The sequence below is a fragment of the Phyllostomus discolor genome, chromosome 1, assembly GCF_004126475.2.
Source record: "Phyllostomus discolor isolate MPI-MPIP mPhyDis1 chromosome 1, mPhyDis1.pri.v3, whole genome shotgun sequence".
Lineage (NCBI taxonomy): Eukaryota > Metazoa > Chordata > Mammalia > Chiroptera > Phyllostomidae > Phyllostomus > Phyllostomus discolor.
This window is the reverse complement of record NC_040903.2, coordinates 5,772,015-5,793,715: the sequence shown is the minus strand read 5'-3', so window position 1 is coordinate 5,793,715 and position 21,701 is coordinate 5,772,015. Positions and strand designations below refer to the sequence as shown.

Here is a 21,701-nt window from a genome sequence, read left to right as displayed (position 1 = left end):
ATCTCCATCCACTTCCCTTTCAGGGCTCCTGTGAAGATGAAATGAAGAAACTGGTGAGAGAACGTTTTGTAAACCGTCAAGGCCTCATTTATATGTGAGCACAAGCAGCATTTGGCATTCATGGAGAGCTGTGGAAAAATACTTAATGTGTTAGCTTGCTTGTTGGTTGAACAGGTAGGGGGGAAAAAAAGCAAAGAGCTATGTTGTGTTAGAGACCTGGATTCCAAATGAACCGGAAACTCCTTTGGCTAATTCTTGGGCCAAAAGATGCTTTTCAAGTGGGGAAGGATGAGTTAGTCCTGAACATCCAGGACCTCTCTGACTAGCTGTGGTTTAATGCTCCCCAGACTTTTGTGTAAATACACCTACAGCTTAAGTCAAATTGGAAGGATTGGGGATCCAAATTCCCCTTGTTAGGAGACTCTCTGTGTCCAGCATCTCTTCACGAAGGAAATTGTATTAGTAATAAGTCAAATTCCTAGTGTTGGAATTTGAGTCACTTTGGCAGCGAGCAGCCAGGTTTTCCGAGGCTTGTTTGCTTTATGAAGAGTATTGGGGTCAGTCTTTGCTGGCCAGAGGTCTCTGACCAGAGACAGGTCTTTACACAGGGCTTTTCATATTTTCTGTCTTCAGCTCAAATACCAAGAAGCATCTCCAGGATGTTTTTGCAAGTTTGCTTTTTCCTTTTGCAGTGGGCAAAAGCCAACCAAAGCCGATGCTTCGAAGGTATGCATATACTCTGGTCACTTTGTTCAGGCTCATTTTTGGGAATATTCTGGAATTGTCTTCAGTCCTCCTAGCATAGTTTAAGGCTGATGATACCCTCTTGTGAAAAGATAGGGCAGAATATAGTCATCGTTTAAGAGTCGGGTCAAGGAATACAGTGATAGTTAGGAGCAGGGTGAGGAAGTCATTATTATAATAGTTACATCGAACCCTCACTGAACATACTTATTATGCACCAGGCACTGTGCTGGCCCTTACATGTTGTCTTACTTAGTCCTCCCAGCAATCTTATGAGCCAGAATGATTAAAATATTTCACGGCAAGTAGAACACAACATCAGTAGGTGAGAACAGATGTTGCTTTAGTGCTGGTTCTGGGTCCCGGAAGCTCCTTCCCTCCCCAGGTATTAACTCTTTAGTTTTTGGATTACAGGGAAGTTCGGAGGGAAGAACAATCCTATTCCTTCCTTCACCTCCCCTCTTCTCTCCTCTTCTCCTTTCTCTTCTCTTTTCTTTCCTCCCCTCCCCTTTCCTCCTAACCCAGCACTCTGTGGAGTGAGACAGTGATTCTCCCACAGATGGACTATACTAGCAGGGGCTTAGAACTATGATTTTGAAATAAAAAAATATGAAACCGAACAAAAGCAAGTTGGGTTTAAAGAGCAAGGGAAAATGTAAAGAAAGATTATCTGTGATTGTTTAGATCAGGAGTTCTGAATCTTTTTTATCTCAAGACCTCTATTTTTTTTTAAAGATTTTATTTATTTATTTTCAGAGAGGGAGAAAGGCAGGAAGAAAGAGAGGGAGAGAAACAGCGATGTGTGAGATCACATCACCCCCAACTGGGGAGCTGGCTGAAAACCCAGGCATGTGCTGTGCCCAGGACCTGAACTGGCGGTTCTTCAGTTCTCAGGCCAGTGCTCAGTCCACTGAGCCACACCAGCCAGGGCTCAGGGTCACTTTTTTAAAAAGATTTTATTTATTTATTTGTTTGTTTTTTATTTTTAGAGAGGGAAGGGAGGGAGAAAAAGAGAGAGGGAGAGAAATATCAATGTGCAGTTGCTGGGGGCCGTGGCCTGCAACCCAGGCATGTGCCCTGACTGGGAATTGAACCTGTTATGCTTTGGTTCACAGCCCGAGCTCAATCCACTGAGCTACGCCAGCCAGGGCTTCAGGATCACTTTTAGTTTTAAAAATATTGAGGACCTCAAGGAGATGTTACTTATTTATGTTTATTTATTGATATTATATACATGTGCACATAAACTGAAAAAAATGAATGTTTATTAATTTATTTAAAATAATAAATTATAATATGCTAACATACACAATTTTATGAAAGCAGCACTATATTCGAAAACAAAATCTATTTAGTGAGAAGAGTGTCATTGTTTTACATTTCTGAAAACATTTTTAATGTTTGGTTAATAGAAAACATCTCTACTACTTACTCCTGCATTTGTAATAAGTTATTTTGGTGGAAATATTGATAGAAAGTCAGCTTTATACAGGTCACAGGTATATAGTTTAAAAAGGGGGCATTGTAACTAGCAATTCAAATAATTGTGGGTGCTTTTCTTTGGTAAAGTTGTAGTTTCTAAAAGGTCAGTTGCAATATGTAATCTGAAACCATACTGATAAACCTTATTTTGTGTTACACCAAAATTCATTGGCCTGTCTTGATCTTTGAATGCATCCTTTACCCATGTGTGACTTTGTAACATTGTGTAATGGTTTGAAAAAAAACTTAGCTCATTAAATTATTTAGGTATTCTAAATTAATTTAAGATTTGAATTTTTTAGCATATTACCACCAGTCTCACCAGAAAAATCTAAGTATTGGGAATCTGTCCATCTCAAGATGGAGGTTACAAGGCCTTCAAAATTCTAATTTTCACTTTTAAGCTGGGATTTTATCATCGGCAACAGACACTGCCATTTTTCTTCCTTGACTAGATAGATTGCCTCATTTCATTCCCTTCTAAGAAAATGTTTGTCATATAACCACATTTGAATAAACATAGTTTGTCAGCCATTCTCTCAAATAAAAGTGGTATTTCATGAAGAAAAAAAAAAAGAAAAACCACACCAGCAGCTCAAACTTGCAACTCAAGCAGTTGCACAAGTTTTTGTCCTGCCCGAGTCTTTGCAGGTGTGCTTTTTGCATACCTCCCACTTCGCCACACAAAGGATTAAAATGTGGCTCGTCATGAAGAGTTGAGATTTAATACAATTAATACCTTGCATTGCTTTATTAAGGTCATTCTTAAGGAAGACTGGCTTTTTTTGCTTCTCTACTTAAAAAAATTTTCCTGTACATTGTAAAATGGGCAAAAAAATAGCTGAAGTTCAATTCCACAGTTGAAATATTAACTCAGTCTTCACTTTTGCAACCACACCTTCGATGTGACAAGCCGCTGCGTCACGGGACAATGTGAGAGCTGCAGTTTCTTGTACTGGCTTTTCGTTCGGCAGGCGTTCAGCAGAACCAGCTCTGCAAGGTTTCTTGTGCTCCTAGCCTTTGAGGGGCTTTCTTTAGCCAATGCAGGGTGCTTCCGGGGCTTTTTCATCTTAGTTTATACTTATTTCTTGCTGTGTGTTTCTGTGGGTACAAGAAAAGTTTTGGCACTTCAAACAGATAACATTTGTACAATAATGGATTGAGGAAGTTACAGCAGGTGTAGCCAAGGAAAGCCAGTAAGAGCACAGTAGAAGTACTAAGAAAAAAAAAAAGACCTGCGTTAATCTCTGAAAATGCACACATTTATTCTCTAAAGCTACAACATCAGGAAATTCGAGAAAACGTGATACTACACAAACGCACACCCTGTTAGCCCTCAGGGATGACATCATTACGTAGAAAGAATCTAGAAAATCCACTGTACAGTCATTGAAAAATAAGAGTAAAGGAGGCAAAAACCTCAATATTCTTATGGAAATAGCTTTTGCCTTATACGTCCCTTGAAAGGGCCTTGCGGACTGTGGAACCATACTTTGAGAACCGCTGGGAAGGAGCATTTAAAGCTCAAGTATCTTTATAGATTGGAAGAAACACGTGATGTGAATAGATTAGTGCTATAATTAAATTATATCAGAAGATATAGTGAAGTCCGAATCCCCGGTGTCACAGAATGTAAACTTATTTGAAAGTGGGGTCATTGCGGCTGTAATTAGTTGAGAAGAGACCACACCGGAGGAGGGTGAGACCTCCATCCAGTATGGCTGGTGTTCTTCTAAGAGGAGGACAGAGCTACACAGGGCAGGGGTAGCCACGCAACCACGGAGGAAGGGCTGGACTGCTGTCGTTGCAAGCCAAGGAAGGCCAAGGATTTCTCACCATCACCAGAAGCTAGGAGAGAGCTATGAGGTGGATTTGGTTGTTTTCAGGCACCCAACTTATGGTGCTTTTTGCTGTGGCCGTAGGGAACTAATACAATACATCTGGCTTGCTCCCAACAGCTGTAGGTGATTGAGACGTTCATTTCTATGTCAAATTCAGAAAAAGTAGCTCCCTTAGAATGCAAAAATCTTTCTGCTAAAACACAATCTCTCCTGTCTGGTTACGTTTTGAGGTCTACATTTTTATTCCCACCAATCAAGGGCTCTTCACAGTCTGCACAATCAGGTGTTACAGTCACCAGGGCCCTGGTAAATAGGTTCATCCTTCGGAGTGCTGGGGCTGTTTCAAAAAAGACAAAAACCTTCTCTTGCTCATAGGGACTTAAATTAGTGCATCGATGTTCTGATGTTTATCAGGACACTATGTCACTGGGACCAGGGAATGTTCTGTTTGAAAGTGGACATCCTGAATCGTGCTTAGGGTAGACAGGAGAAAAGAAATAGTAACAATAACCTTCATCTTTACACCGTGACTTTCATGCTGAATTCAGATGTGTTTGTCTTAGTGGGTGTCTGTTTATATTCTCCGGAGAAACTACCCCATGACATCCAATTTTGTATTTTTTATTTTAGTTTTCTCCCATGCCCAGTATCTGTTGATCATCTCAAACATTCACAGATACTACCTCTCGCTGAAGGGAAAAGTGAAGGCAGATTACTCTTACCCAAGGTGGGCTGCCGGTGATCACCGGCTGGGTCTGTTTAGTAGATAAGAAAATTCAGATGACAGAGAGACAATTACACTGATGGATATGGGAGCACCAAGAGAAAAAAAAATATTAACCAGAACAGTTTTGACTTCCAATCCCTGCCGCCTTAACAGGCAGCCCCCAGCCCCCGCCCCCCTTCCTGCTGGAGCCCCGTCTCCAACACCAGACCTCCCAATGATTTCACCTTCGGAGGTTTGGAGCTTCCCGGCCTTGTTTAACTAATTCCTGGTCATTCCATGTGGCTTACTCTGGTTTTACTCGTTCAGTACAGACACAAACTATTTTGCCACAATTAATGTTTTGGTCAACAATGTGCAGACTTAAAGCCCAGAGTTATATGACTAGGCAAATAAAACCAGACCGCAAAATTTGGTCTATGCTGGTCGGCTGTGATTCACCCAGTTGGGCAAGCCAGCAGTCTTGCCGCTTTTCCCCAAACCCTAGGAAAATCAGACGGTTATATTATACTTCTTTGTCCCTTTACACAGATGCAGAATCCGCCTGTTGAAATCGGGGGGCTCGACTGTTTAATTTGTGTAATGCAGTGGAACATTTTCAACAGGTAGAGGTGAGTCCAGGATGCAGGCTGAAAAACACCCCCGCGTCACCGGGAGAAGGAAGACCTTCCAGCCATCATCTCGGTGAGGGAGCCCGTGCAATTTACAGAGTCCAGAAAATGAGATATAGTAGGTCTTTTTTTCATGGAGGGGCTCCAATAAAAAAATAAAAATTGATTTTATGAATAAATATATTTTTCTTAAATGATTTAGAAAGCTCTGTTTATTCATTTACCGACAGTGTTTAGAATATATAGTAGCCAGTGTGTCTGCAGATATATTTATGTTGGACTGTTTGGCTTGGCTTCACCTCTGTAATAATTTATAACAGCTTCAATGTAAACCTACCACTGAGCGGGTCATAAAGGTCCTGGGTTTTAACCATCACCGTTGCAGATAAACCCCCAGAGCTGGCTCCCGCCGCAGAGCCCCCAGCCCGTCCCCAGCCAGCCTGCGGACAGCGTGCACACAGAGAAGTGTAAGTGCTGAGGAATTTGAATTCAGTTGCTCGTATCTCAGCTTTGTGTTCCTTCTTGAAAAAGGATGTATTCATTTGTAAGAAATAAATCTTCCGAGGCAGTGATTGAATTAAAAAGCACATTTTCTCATGCTTTTTGAAATTCGTGAAGATTGACTTCATGCTACTCTATGTGCATGTAATAAGCAGATACTGGCATAAACATGAGAAAACAATCCTTGTTTCAGGTATTTCCTTATTTTGTATCCGTTTCAATCAGCTGATGCAAGGCATCAGCGTCTGGGCTATAGTTTTGCTTTCAGAACTTTCTGGATTTTTAAGATATTTCTCAGATGTTTTAGATTAGGTTTAGATATTTTTATAGATCTTATACTGACATAATCCTAATAGCAACACTTCCTTATTGTTAATGCCTTATATTTCAGTTATATAATTAGTAAAATATTTTAATACCCTTTTTAAAAGTTAGTTTTAACTACCCATATGTTATATTTGTTATTTTGGCTAGTGGAGGAAGCTAGTCTTTCCCAAGAAAAAAACAACTCTAAATGGTTGACAATATACATTTGAGAAAGAATGAAGATTTTGGGGAGCGATCAAACGTGCAGAAGAACAGCCACTTAGCAGTGAGTGAAATGTACACAGTCCTGCCCCGTATCTCAGGAAGAAAAATTCCTGTGAAGGGTGCTTCATAATTAGGGCCCTCTTCCTTCCCTGACATGTTAACAAAACCATTAATCATACCGCTTAGCTAACATGTATTGTCCCTACAGCCGTTCATCTGTCCATCAAAGAAATGTTTGCTGCACACCTCCTCTGGGCCATGCTCTTTGGCGGTACGGTCTTTCTGTCACACGATTTGGAAACCGGGTGTAGTTACCACAGTTTCGCCGATGATAAAAGTAAATAGCTGAAAGATTACTTAAGCTGCTCAATATCCACACAGCTAGCACATACATGGCCGAGGCGCTATCTGAACCATTTCTGCCTGTTTCTGGAACACCACTGGGGGGTTGTAAAGGTAGCATTGGAATAAAACAGAACAGCGTTAGGATCCTGATGAGGCTTCTCAGGAATAGCGTGGCCTTGGTCAAGTTGCTTAACCACTTAAGACCTCAGTTTCCTTTTGCTCACACTGCCAGCATTTTTGTTTGCCCTCCAGCTGGTTGAGATCCAAAGGGCGACACTCAGAGAGTGGGGCTGGGGGCTGGAAACCCCTTTCCCCAGGCAGTAAACTTAGAGCAAGAAGGACTCCTTAGGAGTCCCAGAGTCAAAAACGAACAAACAACAAGTACATGCTTTTAACTTATAAAATAGTTTTATAATACTTCACAAAAATCAATTTAAAAAGGAAAAGTATAAAGACAATAATACAATAATTCTATATACCACATCCTTTACTGATTCTAATACTTTTAACATCTATCTATCTATCTATCTATCTATCTATCTATCTATCTTTGTACAGAAAGGATAATACTACTTTACACAAATACTACTTTACCCTGCAAATAAAAAAAAATTGTTGACACTATTACAGATATCCCCCTTTCTCGTCTTTTCCCTCCACCAAGCCCCCCACTGCAAATTTTTAGTAAAAACTTTGATATGAACATGTCTCCAAGTGCATAAATAAATGGCCGAGCCCTGGCTGGTGTAGCTCAGTGGGCTGAGCGCGGGCTGGGAACCAAAGTGTCCCAGGTTCGATTCCCAGCCAGGGTACATGCCTGGGTTGCAGGCCATAACCCCCAGCAATTGCACATTGATGTTTCTCTCTCTCTCTATCTCCCTCCCTTCCCTCTCTAAAAAAAAAAAAAAAAAAAAAAAAGGCCGAATCCTGTTAGATGGATGGGTGTAGCTCTATTTACTGAAAGAATATTGTATTGATAAGTATTTAGCTGCAGGAAGCATTCTTGTGCATTTTCTCACTCATGTGATAAGCATCACAGGAATAAAACCTAGAAATGGAGTCGCTGAATCAAAGAGAGTTCTCCTTTTAACTGTTATATCATACACACTGCTCTCTAAAAGAGTTGTGGCAACTTACCCTTTCAGAATGTGAATACCCACTTTTCTAATCAACACTGATTTCCTCTACTTTTTAAAAACATTTTCCAGCATAATATCTGGAAAATTTTGCAGTTGAAAAATGATTCATTTATTACAGTGAGAGCGAACATCCTAAAACTTGTAAAAAATGTTTGCACAGTTTTATAGTTACAGAAAAATCACAAAGATAATAGAGAATTCCCACAGGCACATTTTCCCTACTATGACTATATGACATTACTATGATGTCTTTCTTAAAATTAAGGAGCCCCTATGGGTACATTACCATTGACTGAAGTTCGTGCTTCAACCACTTGTAGACATGGGGGCCCAGCTATTTTCTTCAAGTGACATAAGCCTTAAAACTTGTGAGTTTGTAAGCCTATTCTCTTAAAAAATGGGAGCCTTGGGTGTGATAACGTCCTGAGGCCCCACAGGCTGGTCCTATGGCTGGTCAAGTACAGGTGTGCTCCAAGGCTGAGAGAGGAGAGTCACAGAGAGGGGAGGATACTTGGCAAGGGTGGGGGATGCCTGAGAAAAGGAGGCAGGAGGTGATGAGGCCAAGATCCCAGGCGGGAGGGGTGGCTGGAGCGCCCAGCTGGATGAGAGTGCACGTGGTGTGGGAGCCACTCGGAGGCTGCGCCAGCGATCCCACGTCCTGATGCTTGCACCCTAGTGTTGCCCCACCTCCATGACACCAGCGTTGATCTGGTGACCAGTAGTCGCATGTGAAGAAATGATGGTATGTTGCTTCCATGATTATTTTATAAAAGGCTCCTTTCCCAGGTGTGCTCCCTTTCTCTCTTGGTGATCACTGATTTTGGAGAAAGCCCACTTCCTGAGAACACTCAAGGTACCTCTGGAGAGGCCTATGGGGTGAAAAAGAGAGGCCTCCAGCCCGACAAAGAACTGAGACATCCCAATGATTATGGGAGAGTGCTTGGAAGTAGATTCCCCCTGACCCACCCCCACCCCAACCCCCACCCCGCCACCCTACACTTCACCTGACTGCAGTCCCAGGTGACGGCATGACTGCTATATTGTGACTCATCCTGCACCGGCACCACCTGGTGAAGACACCCAGGAGTGCCAGGGCCTGCTGACACTATACATGTCCTTCTAAACCAAGTTATGGGGTAATTTGTTGCATGACAATAGTGAACTACTATAGGTGAATATGGGCAAAAATAAATATAGAGGAAAAAAAAGCATTGCTTTTCTTCTGGGGAAAAAAGGTTGACAAAGTCTCCAGAAATGTTGCTTAAATCAAAATACTTCAGCTTTTCCACCCTGTATATGTCAATGATAGTATAATTGGCTAAGATATACATCTTTAATGTTTATATCTTATAGCCCTGCTTTTAGTTACTTGTTTTGTATAAATCCTCCAGCAGAATAAAGCACCTTGAAATCACAGATAAAAAAAATTCATATTGATTAGCTAATACCTTTGGGCCCCAAGTTTGCTGCAAGTAAGAGGTTTTAGTAGAAGAGTTTCAGTTCATTGATGAATTCTGAGTTAGTGCAATGGAAAAGAACAGGGAAGCAAAAGGAATGAAAAAACATGGAGGGTCTAGCTAAGGTTGGTGGCCATACATCTGAGGTATCCAGCCCCCTGTGTGGTGGTGGGCGGTGGGGGGGCTTTGCTCTGCAGCTGTGGTGGAAGGCAGGAGACACAAGGGAACTGAGGATACCTATGGACAAGGGTAGGTCAGATAACTCACCAGGGATGCCTTGCTAAGGATTTCTCTGCAGCTAGCCATGTGCTGATCATGCGCATGCCTGCTTCACCGTGACAGTGCATCTGGGCTCCTCTGGACTCTTGTCCCACCCTGAGGTTTTCCTCTTGCTTTTTGGTCTGGTCCTTGTCATCGCAGGCTTATCACTGTTTCCCGAACTTCCGTTCTAACAGCTCCCAACAGCCCTGTGAGGTCCTTTAGTCATGGACTATTTTCCTGAGTTGAAGTCCGGGATGCCTAAGTGATTAATACAGAGTCCCACAGCTAATCAGTGGCAGAGCCAGGCCTGGACTTGGAAATTTTGGCTCCCTGTCCTCTGCCAACATGCTTTTTTTCCTTTTTTTAGGTTTTCCTCATTATGAGTATGGCAGACCAGACTCAACAGGTACGCTGGGAGCAGGCCACCGAAGGATGATCAAATTGAGGTACATTTAGGATTTGTGCATCCTAACATCTTAAAATGTTTTTCTAACATTTGGGGTTTGGCATAGCCAAGAGTGCCAAGGTTCCTTTCCTTTCATTTTTAAACCCGCATGTATTTTCAGGGAAATTAGGCTCATATGTTTCTGATTCATTTACTGTATAACTCATCAAAATATTGTTTTATAACAGTTCTTGGCAGTCCATGAAACCTTTGAAAATATGGACTTTTCCCCTTTTGCTACCAAGGAAGCCATGTTTTAGCGAGAGCACAACACCAATTAGCTCCAAGGGATTTTCTGGGTTTCACACGAACACTGAAGACTTTATTGGGTTCTCTGTGATCAGCAAGGGTGCGCGTCAACAAATGACCATTGAACATTCACCATGCATTGGGTGTTTGGGGCCCTAGACTTGTAAAGATAAATGAGATGTGGCCCCCAGGTCTCAAAGACTTGTCATGAGGGAGATGGATCACAGTGACAGCCAAAATATTTGTCGAGCACTTTGAATGTGTCTGCTACTGGGTGAAGCCTTTCATAAATATGCCGTGCAATCTTCTCAACCACTACATGGGTTGCCATGCTCACTTTATGTATAAAAAACTGAGGTTTAGAGGGTTTACCAAGTCAAGTCCTACAGTCGTTTGGCAGTGGGTTCAGGAGACAGTCTCTGACAGTTTGATTGCAGAGCCCAGACTTTTAAGCTGTTATGTAGTCTTGGAAATGAAGATACAGTGAGGCTGAACCAAAGTCCAGCTTGGAGGTAGAGATGGAACCTTGTTAATAGCATATAATTTATTTCTATTTAAACTCCAATTCTGACCACAAGACTATTTCCTTCTGGCTCCTTTGCTTGCATTTTGAACATTCTTTGTCAAAGGTCAAGATTATGAAATAAAAAGTCTAGCTAAAGCCTTCTGGGTAGCTTACGTGGGGTGTCAACTCAACGGCCACCAGGGGCGTTTCTCCTCATGGAATGGGGGTTTCTCGGAAGAACTCTGCGGGAAGAACTCTGTCATGCCCATGCTGCACACGACACTCTCCACACTGTGCTTTCTCTAGGTCAGTTTTGTGTGAGATCATCATGTTTACATTGATAACATAAGCAGAGCACCGTGCTTTACATGTTTCTATATGCCAGACACTGCTAAGTGCTTTCCTTAAATTACCTGATTTTATCTTCACAAAACCCTCACGAGGTATGCAGTGTCAGCTCCTCATTCTCTATATGAGGAAACTGAGGCATGGAGCAGTTAAGGACAGACCACTAAGAGATAGCCGTCTTTTGTATTCAGCGACGTGGGACTTGCAAAATGAACTAATGATAAGGGGTGATCAGAACAAAATGCATCCACAGAATACTCACTTTTTATAGAACGATGGGATATCTGGGATGGAAAGGACCTACTTTACAGAACCAGTGTTTCTCAAATGCAGAACTCAGAGTATAAAAATGAGCAAAATAATCTTTTATATATACATATACACACACACACAATGTAAAAGAGGTGTATGTATATGTATAATTATGAAGCATAATAATGATTAAATGAGAAGTGACTTGAAGGTATGTAGACGGCGACAATAACTTTATAAGGATGGAGATGAAACAAGATGGCATGAGCCTAGTGAGCTATTGGGGTTCCTTTGCTTCTGGTGAGTGTGTGTGTGTATTAGGTGGTAATGAGTGTCAGCCCTGCTCCTAAGCTGCATGAGGTGTGAGATAAGAGATCCTCCACTTGAGAAGGCGGCAGAAAAAGTGAACCTGGAGAGTCAGGTAGGTCTCTGGACAAGGTGGTGGAGTGAATGTCTGGGGAGACGCTGGGGACCCAGAGGATAGTCTTGGTTGCAGGAGGGGCGTGCCAAGGCATGGTAGACAATAGTGCAGGGAGAACATATTGGTCACAGTCCTCACAGGAAAACAAATTCCACCCAGATGGTTCAACTCTGGAGATTTACATGAAAGGGAACCGTGTTTAAGGTATAGGCTAGGTTGAAGAAACAAGCAAGGGAAGCTGAGGCACCCAGAGACTAGGAGTAGTAGGCAGTCATTCGTACCCCTAGGTCCGAGGGGATAGCGGAGGGAACAGAGCTGAAGAGGCCAGTGAAAGCCAGACCATGACAGGGGAAACACCTGGGGGAACTGTGGCCCAGAAGGAGCAGAGCCACTGCAGGGGAGAATAAGCGCTCTCAGCGCTCCATCTACTGATGCTCTGATTTTCTGCGTGGCCCTGCCAATGGGGCTACCCAGCAGGAAGTCAGGGGGCAGGAGCGCTGGGAGCTGCCACACATAGAAGCTGCATTCCAGGCAAAAGTGGGCCAGAGAAGGGCAAACCATGTGTTTAGGGTGGTGGTGGGTGCATACAGGCCAGCTAGGTGAGAAGAAAAGGTAGCTAGACTTTGTCAGAGAAGGGCTGTGCAGAGACGTCTGGGAGTTACAGTCTGGGTGATAATTAAGGACTGAATTAAAGTTGGATGACAGGCAGTGCGGCTTGGAGTCCGCATTAAATGTTCTAGAGAGGGTGTGAGCATCTTCTCCTTGCCTTAATGAAATCTGGCTCATATTTCCAAATCGACATTGTGATTTTATCTTTGGGATACGCTCGCCGGGAGCTCATGTTTTCTCTGCTCAACAGAATTGTGCTGTGGCAGAAGCTTTGGAGGTGGGACATGGTCCTCTTCTGTCATTTGTGTGCAAGGGCAAACATGAATAAAGGTGGGGCCAAGCTGGTTTGGGCGGCAGATGTCTGCAGCTGCTCAGTGTAACCCAAGGGCTCTGCAGAGACCGAAAGGTCCTCTCCTCCTTGGAAACAACCTGAATGAACCCTGTGGTCCGGTTGAGCATGAGCTATAGGTGTGATAGCTTTTTGAGGGCTTTCCAACGTCAGAGACTTTGCTTTGTTCTCCATCACAATGCCTTTTCCAGCCGATCACTTTTCCCTCCTAAATTAAATCTCAATATTAAATTAATATTGAATATAAAATTTATATTTACCAGATCGCCTATTTCACAAAGCCTTTCCTGTTTGGACTCCCAAATGGAAACAGGCCAAAGGTTGGTTTGTTTTTATTAGGATCTTATCTTTAATCAATTACATAAAAACTCAAGTTAGGCAGATTATTTGGATATCCAACTGAGAAGGATGCTCTGGGGCAGGGGTGTCAAACTCACATTCACCGGGGGCCACATCAGCCTTGTGGTTGCTTTCAAAGGGCCGAATGTGATTTTAGGACCGAATAACCGTAACTACTCCTTAACAGTTAAGTGAGAGCTTGGCGCAGCCACTGGGTAGAAACAAGTTGCTGGGCCGGATAAAACAAGGTAGAGGGCCGGATTTAGCCCGTGGGCCTTGCATTTGCCGCCTGTGCTCTGGAGAATGTACAAGATTCATGTCCTGTTCTAGGAAGCAAATGATCTACATGCACATGTATGAAGTGACTGTTAAGAGATTATGGTCTCAGCAAGAAAAGAAATATCAAGCTGATTAGGAGAATGGTATCATTGGATTAAGAGAATAACATTTAGCATCATTCACTGGTAGGTTTCATTCCAAAGGTAGGAACTTGAACTTAGAGTTTCCTTATCTGTAAAATGAGAATAATGATACCTATAATTATTAGGATTGTATTTCCTCTTCCTCACTTTTGGGCGGTGCCACCCCCTTACAGGACATTTGTAAATATACAGAGCTTATTGGTTTGTATCAACCGCAGGGGATGCTACTGGCATTAAGTGTCCATCGACAGCATCAAGCAACATCCTGCAAGGTGGGGACCGTCCTGCTCAGTGACAAAGTATCCCATCCAGAGACGCCAATGGTGTTCCCGTTGTGAGTCACGACATCTTCTCCCTCCCGGCTCTGCATTCTCCACCTGGCAGGTGCCTCACTGCGTCCCTTGCTCTGCCCCACCACCCTCAGTCCCACGGCGGGGGCCCGTGACTTCGCTGAGGAGCACAGTGCCCTTTGGCGGCCCAATGGAAACAGAATGGCCTTTGGATTCGCATCTATCGGAGTCAAATCCCCATTTCTGCTGCTCTTCAGCCACCTGCCCTTGAGAAAGTGACTTCACTCCTCACTTAAGAGTGAGTAGTTAAAAGTGAGTCTAGTAACTTAAAAGTGAGTTTCAAGTTACTCATTCAGAGAACAAGCTCAATCACATCTTCATCTGTGTTTTGATTTTTTTTTGGACTATAGCAGAGCAGACTAATATTTAAAATAAATCCTGCCTCGCAGAGCCCTTATGAAAATTAAAAGAGATAATGCCTGCAAAGTGTGCGCTATTGAACAGGACACATGGAAGACATTTAATCAATGGTGGCTACTATTGCCTTTCTGGGGAGTGAATGTATTTGATAGTTCATGTAAAAAAAAAATGAGACACTGGAGGATTCATTCTTAGAATATCTTGCAGAGCCTAGCAACGGCTTGCAAACTCTTGGCAGCAAGAGGAGGCAAAGAAGTTAGATTTTAGAAATCGGAATAATGAAATCATTTGAGAGGCGGCTGGAGGTTAAGAGGCTGAGTGGGGGGAGGACGTGTTATTCTATCTGGACGTGTTCACCTAATCATGCTCACTTCGGGATAATACCAGGTTGTACTCCCCTGAATAGAGGATTTCATGCCCAATTTCCAGCACTTGCTTCCAGAAAAATGGCCTCCTCTGTAACCAGCCCACTGTGCTGTCCGACCCTCACCGCGAGCTCTCTGGGTGAAGCACTCAGCCTTGATTTTGAACTTCCTACATCGGGCAAGCTTGCCAGGCCCCAAAGTGCTGTCGTAACATATTTGGCGGTGGAATTCAACAAAGTACAACTCTTCTGAAATAATTGACCAGCACTAAAACGTTTAATCTCCAAGCGAGACTTTTGTCGTCCTTGCAGCAGGAAACGGTTCTCTGCAAATATTTAGAAATGCGGTGGAAACTCTGAGGTTCATGTCCCTGGCAGCCCCCTTGGGCCTCGCGGGCTGTGAAAGACATCATGGCTTCCTGAAGAGAATTATTTAATTCCTAAATGTTTGTTGCAGGTGAAAATACGTGGGCTGACATCGAAGAGGCAAGCTCTTCCAGTCCACTTTAAGGAGGCCCTGCGTGACATTTGACCCCTGCAATCCTATAAACGACAGCAGAAATTCCCTTCCCACTTAAACTGCATCTGCTGGGCACAGGGTCAATAAAGCAGCGATTCATAGGAAGGTTTCCCCTTATTGCCAGTGTCAGAGTTCTCCTTGTTTCGGCTCGCTGCTGGCACACGGCGCCTGGCCTCGGCTGCGAACTTTGCCTTGTTGCCTCACCTCTGCTCGACAGAAATAGACTTCACGACCAATTGTAGTCTCTATCAAAGCTCTGTACTTACATAAATACGATAAAATGGGATGGAGGGAAAATGTATATTGTATCTGTCACTATAATTAGTCTCTATATATGCTAGTAAATGTTCTCTGAGTCCTCAAAGAGTTGTTTTTTGTATATCTTTACCTGAGCACACAAAACAAGAAATATACATAAATAAATATATAGCCATTTGGCTGGGAATTGGGAATCTTGCATTTAAAAGCCCCCTTTTCCTTTTTCTTGGCTCGGAAAACTTGGATGTATGACTTAAGGGAAAGATACCTTCTTCTAGGCGTTTCTTGTGTCATTGAGGAGAGATGGCAGAGACTGAATATGTTGAGGAATGCAGGAGGAGAAATTCATGTTTGGGAGGAAGGCAATTATTTCAGTTTTGCATGTGATTGAGTTTGAGATCCCTCTGGGGTATTATTTTTTCGTGACTTCGGTATGGCCCTGTGATGCTCAGACAGGAAACGGAAGTTGGGTATCGCCCACGTTTCGATGAGAGCTGAGGCACAGGTATGAATGCACTCCCTGAGGCCCAGCTCATAGAGTGAGAAGAAAGGAAGGTCGAGGCTGGACCCCACAGGAATGTCAGCGCTCACTGGGTGATCAAAGCAGGGAAGAACAGTGCCGGAGGGTGACTGATAATGCATAGCCCGGTGGGTGGAAAATGGGGAAAGACTTGTGTCGAGAGAGATATCCCAAAAGGGAGTAGTTATAACCTGTCAGATGCATCTGAGGAGTTCAGGAGTGTAGGAGCAGAAACCTCGTCACGGGTTCCTTGATCTGGAAGGTCATCAGTGGCCACATGGAGCAGTCTCAGTGAGGTGGACACTGGGCTGGCGCAGGGTGAGGGACGCAGTTAGGTAGCACAGAGAAGAACCATGGCTGTAAAATTTCTGTCTTCAAATATCTGAAGAGATCTTATGGCAACTACAAATTAATTCTCATCTATTCGGCCTCCACAGGGCAAACCAGTGAACAATGGGAGCTCAAGCCCTGGCTGGCATAGCTCAGTGGATTGAGCGCGGGCTGTGAGCCAAAGCATCGCAGGTTGAATTCCTAGTCAGGGCACGTGCCTGGGTTGCAGGCCACGGCCCCCAGCAACTGCACATTGATGTTTCTCTCTCTCTCTCTCTTTCTCCCTCCCTTCCCTCTCTAAAAATAAATAAAAATTTAAAAAAAGTTTAAGAAAATTCTTCAAATTTAAAAAAAAGGAATTAAAAAACAATGGGAGCTCACTTTGGTTATAGTTTAGAAGATATGCCTAGCAATCAAAATTATTGAAGAAGTGAAGCGGCAGCCTTAGAAAGTAGTCAGGTCTGGTTATAGGATTCATTCCCAGTGGATAGAAACCCCGGTGAAAGGGAACATAGAGATGGTTTGCTCCATCCTGTCTCTGCGATTCTGTGAATCTGTCCTGAGATCTTCAATGCAGAGCTCATTGTCCTTGCAACGTGGATAGACAGCAGCTCACACCCTTGTTCATCTTTCCCAGGCCACGGAGGCCAGTTAGACTGGTTATTATCTTTTCCTGTAATGTCCAATATCAGTGAGACAGAGTTCACTGGAAAGGCCTTGTGGTGAGCCGCTGAGTACGGAGCTCGGAGCTGAGAAAGCCCAGGACTGTCTCAGACTTCGCAGGGACTCCCAGGGGATCCTCCCAACTTCTCCAGCCTCACTTTTCTGGTGCTTTGGGAGAGGGCCCTCGTCATTTCTGCAAATCTGCGTTGCTTCACTAATTGATTAAAGGGAAAATAAACACATCTGGGGTGGAGGCCTGCTTCTTACATGGGACCAGACAATCTCTAGCTTCTGGGTTTCTCAGTGGGCACCTCGGAAAGAGCTAATGGTCATGCTTGCACAGAGAGTTTTCTGGACTGTAGAAACTGCTCTTAGTAGGTGTCACAAGAGTCCAGGTCAGGTGCTTTGGTGGCAAAAAGAGGCCAAACACTCCATTTCAAAGGGCAAAGAAAGTAGGAGCTAGTGAGAAAAGAGCATGAGAGAAGGCCACAATAAGAACTTCAGGGGCTGCAAGCACCAAAACATTTTGGGGTCCCATCCCCTTCCTTCTGTATGTAACATACAAAAACCTCAAAGCCATATGATAAATCTAACAATAGCAAAGAGAGTCCTTGTTTTTCTAATGATAATGATTTTGACAATTTACCAAAAATTTAACATTTTTAAATAATGATATCATGCTTATCCCTAAAGGAACCCATTATTGTATGTGTCTATGTGCACAGAGTACAGGGTTGTAAGCTTGGTGACCCCACGTGTAGGAGCATCTCTGATGATAAAGGATGGTGTGTCTTCCACAATGAATTGGTTGAAGGATAATTTAATCATACATTAAGCAATTACTAAGCAGTTCTTATACACTAAGTACTAGATGGAGGGATGGGAAGGGAACAAAACAGCCAATATCACTGCCTCAAAAGACCCAGAGAAGAGAGAATACATTAAATGTGTTTATTCCTTAAAGTACAAGAGATAAGAAAAGATCTCTATTTCTTGCTTCCTTGAGTTACTGTGAGTCTCAGGTATTCTCTTTGTAGAATTCTAAAATATTAAGCTTGAAATACATTATGATATTTCTGGCGGTCATTTCAAATTTAGCCAACTCGTGGGTATACAAATAAATTAGGCAAGTGAGGAGTTTCAGAAAGTAGCTTGTTTAATATAGTAAAAGCTTGATATTCATTTATGGGGCTGCGAAGTGGGACCTTCACGGGGCAGAGTGGTGGCGGCAGGGTCCCCACCCCAGTGGGTCTGGAAGACAGAGCACTGAGCCAATGAGGATCATTCTCAAGCTTGAAGATTTCATGGAGTTCCCTTTGCTAGGTTTGGGACTTGCTTGAGAACCATCACTCTCTTTTACTCCCAGCTTTCCCTTTTGGACCAGGAATGCCTGGCCCGTGCCTGTCCTGTCATTGCGTTTTGGAAGCGTATCACTTATTTGGTCTCACAGATTCACAGCTAGAGAGGAACTTTGCCTCAGGGTGAAGAGTACCTGGAGTCTCATCCATGTCAGTTTTACGTGACATTTAGAGTTTAGGTGAGGCTTCGAACTTGACAGTTGATACTAGTAGGAGTTAAGACTTCTGGGATCGTTAAGGTGAAATGAATGTATTCTGTATATGAAAAGGACATAAACTTTGAGGTGATGGAGGAGAAGACTATTACCTGAATGTTTAAGCTCCCCTAGATTCCTGTGTTGAAGCTCTAATTCCCAATGCGTGGTATTTGGAGGTGGGGCCTTTTGGAAGTAATTAGGTCCTGAGGTAGAGCCCTCATAAGAGGCATTTGAGACTTTATAGGGGGATGGATGAGGACACCAGCTCGCTCTGCTGGCTGTCATGAAAGGGTATGAGGAGAAGAATGCCATCTGCAAAGCAGGAAGTGGGCTTCCCCCGACACCGGATCTACTGGCACCTTGATGTTGGCCTTCCAGCCTCCAGACCTGGGAGACGTAACTGTTTGTTATTTAAGCCTCTCGGTCTCTGGTGATTTGTTGTAGCAGCTAGAAGTGACTAAGAAAACTGTGTAAGAACCCTGTGAGCAAAGGCTTGAATGTAATAAAAAGCAGGAAATACGAGAAGAACAGACATCAATTCAGTTTGGCTGTAGTATAAAAGCAAAGCGTGGCTACCCTTAACTCGTACTTTGACTCTTCCCATATCTTTCCTGAGACCACCTCACCCAGTTTTAAATTCAGTTTCTTGGTATTCATCAGGGTATAGCTGGGAAAGAATATGTGATTTAAGAGACGTTCTTAGACTGCAGCTGAATACATTTTTAAAAAACGTAATCCCCAAAAGCATGCATGAGGGCCATCATTTTGAAATTTCCTGCCCGACTTTCAGAAGACAGGGCAAAGAATAACACAAGGCAACTCAAGGTGACAGGACAAAAAGGGACCCAACATGGCTGCGTGGACCTTGATCACATGCACCCTACTAGTCACGTGGTAGGAGATACTTAAGACCTCTCTTTTCACTCCTGTGTCGCAAAGGCTCGACGGCCCCAGCTAGCTGATAGTGTCACAGAGGCGCTGACAGGCTCCCAGCTGTGGTGTCATTAACTCGGTGTGCCTCCGCAATTAGCCTATCAAAGTCTGGGGACCAGCATCACTCCTAGGGCCACAAGGCATAAAGGACCTGGCCTGTCAGCTCTCATCTGGCTGGGACCCAGTGCTGGCAGAGGGGATGTCACAAAGCAAACGGGGCCTGTGTCTTTAAGCAGTGAGAGTAAACAGGTCCCTGCTTGTGAAGCTGAGTGCATGTTAAGCTAAGCTGTCCAGCACTTGACTTGGAGCAAGGCCCCCTTTCCTGTGTACATTCATTTTATTTTATGGCCACGTAAAAGCAACTCCGTGGCGCTGGCGGCAGCGGGAAAATCAACAGCGCTATAGAGCGACCCACAACCCAAAGCAACCAGAAAAGAAAACAGCGGGAGAAAAAGACGGAGGCAGATCCCCCGATCGCCTCGGCGAGCCTCGGCCGTGTCAAAAGTGAGAATAATTGATCTTGACAGAGAGGAAAGTAGTAATTGGAATGAAACTTGTTTGAATAACAGCTTAAATGTTTCTTTCCTTGCTTTCCAGATTACACGCACTGCAGGGCTGGACCGAGTTCTCCTGGCTGGTTCACAGAGGACATTCTGTGTCCAAGGGGCTTGTGGAGGGAGGAAAAACAAAACAGCTTGTGAGTTTGCCTCTCTCTCTGCATGGCCGTCGGGCCCACATAGGCAATTTATTGATACTTCACCCCAGAGCTCATCTGCTGTCCACGCTGCTCACAGATGTGCCCACTGTTGTGATGCCGAGAGGCTGTGTGGCATCCGGGTAAGAGTGCTTTGTCTACCGAACTGGTTAACGCAACTGAAATGAAAACTTTTCCCCAATCTTGTTCCTTTTTGATGGTTTCTAGTCACAGTGAGTGCCATGGACTGAATGTTTATGTCTCTGTTAAACTTAGAGGATAAAATCCCTCCCGCCAAGGTGGTGGCATGAAGAGGTGGGGCTTTGGGGAGGTGATTAGGTCCTGAGAGCAAGCCCTCATGAAATGAGGTGAGTGCTCATATCACAGTGGCCCTAGAACAGTCATGCACCCCTTCCACCACGTGGAGTTACAGCGAGAAGACTGCCACCTATGAGGAATGGGACCTCGCCAAACCCTGGCCCTGCTGACGCCGTGACCTTGGACTTCACAGCCTCCTGAACTGAACAAAATATCTGTCGCTTAGAAGCCCTCCAGTCTACTGTGCCTTGGTGGAGCTGCCCGAATGGACCGAGGCAGCGAGCGCAAGTCCTAAGTCCACACCGGCCCTCTGTGATTGTCCTTGCTGACTGCTGTCCCCGCTCCTCCGCTCTCTGCCCCGCGTGCCAAACATTTGCGGGTCTTCTGAGACCTCGCTACTCCCGTTTCTCTGACCATCTCCCCTTCTGTGCCACTCTGTATTCATCAGCTCCAGCCATGTGTGCCTTGGGCCTTCCTCTTGAGTCTTCCAGGGTGGTTCTGGTCCTTACGCATTTGCCTCTGTTGCTCTCTTTTTCTGGAGTATTCTTCCCCTACTCCCATCCTTGTCTTTACATGGCCAAATTCTTCTTCTTGTTTGGGTTCCACTTTCATGACCTAAGTCCTTTTCCCTGACCCCCTCCCCCCATGAAACAGGTCTTCTAGAACAATCACGTTAGCCCATTGTATTTTCTAGGCCATATAAGCTGGTTTCTTTTTTTTTAAACATTTAGGCACATTTTTTAAAGATTTTATTTATTTATTTTTAGAGAGGGAAGGGAGGGAAAAAGAGAGAGAGAGAGAAACATCAATGTGCGGTTGCTGGGGGTCATGGCCTGCAACCCAGGCATGTACCCTGGCTGGGAATCGAACCTGCGACACTTTGGTTCGCAGCCCACGCTACAAGCTGGTTTCTTAAAGCATCGTTGATTGTTTATTTGTTCACATGTTTATCGGCTGTGCTTCCCCCGGTTCATAACCACCATGGAGTCTTTATGAGGGCAGAGACGTTCTCTGTTATGTGGTCTTATATTCCCAAATGTGGTAGGGGCTCCCCAGACGTGTAAGTAAGCGGTTTTCAGGATGTGGCATGTCCGGCCCCTGCTTCTTTCCTTCTGGCCAAGTCACTGTCTCCCCCTCCACTTGGTCGACTTGCTCAGTCATCACTTCGTCCTCTTCAGAGACTCCGCCCACATGCCCTGTCTTCGTGGAGCCTTTTAAAACAGGCTAAGGGCCCGGCAGGTCTTTCTTCTAGGGTCGCCGG

The 21,701-nt window shown here is 44.1% G+C and overlaps 1 long non-coding RNA gene across 1 annotated transcript; it reads left to right on the top strand.

The window, feature by feature from the left end:
• Positions 1 to 16: 16 nt before the first annotated feature.
• Positions 17 to 20,253, top strand: LOC118499118. Its single transcript, XR_004901638.1, has 3 exons — positions 17 to 53; positions 10,004 to 10,082; positions 20,026 to 20,253. It is a non-coding gene; the product is annotated as an uncharacterized LOC118499118 (long non-coding RNA).
• Positions 20,254 to 21,701: the final 1,448 nt, after the last annotated feature.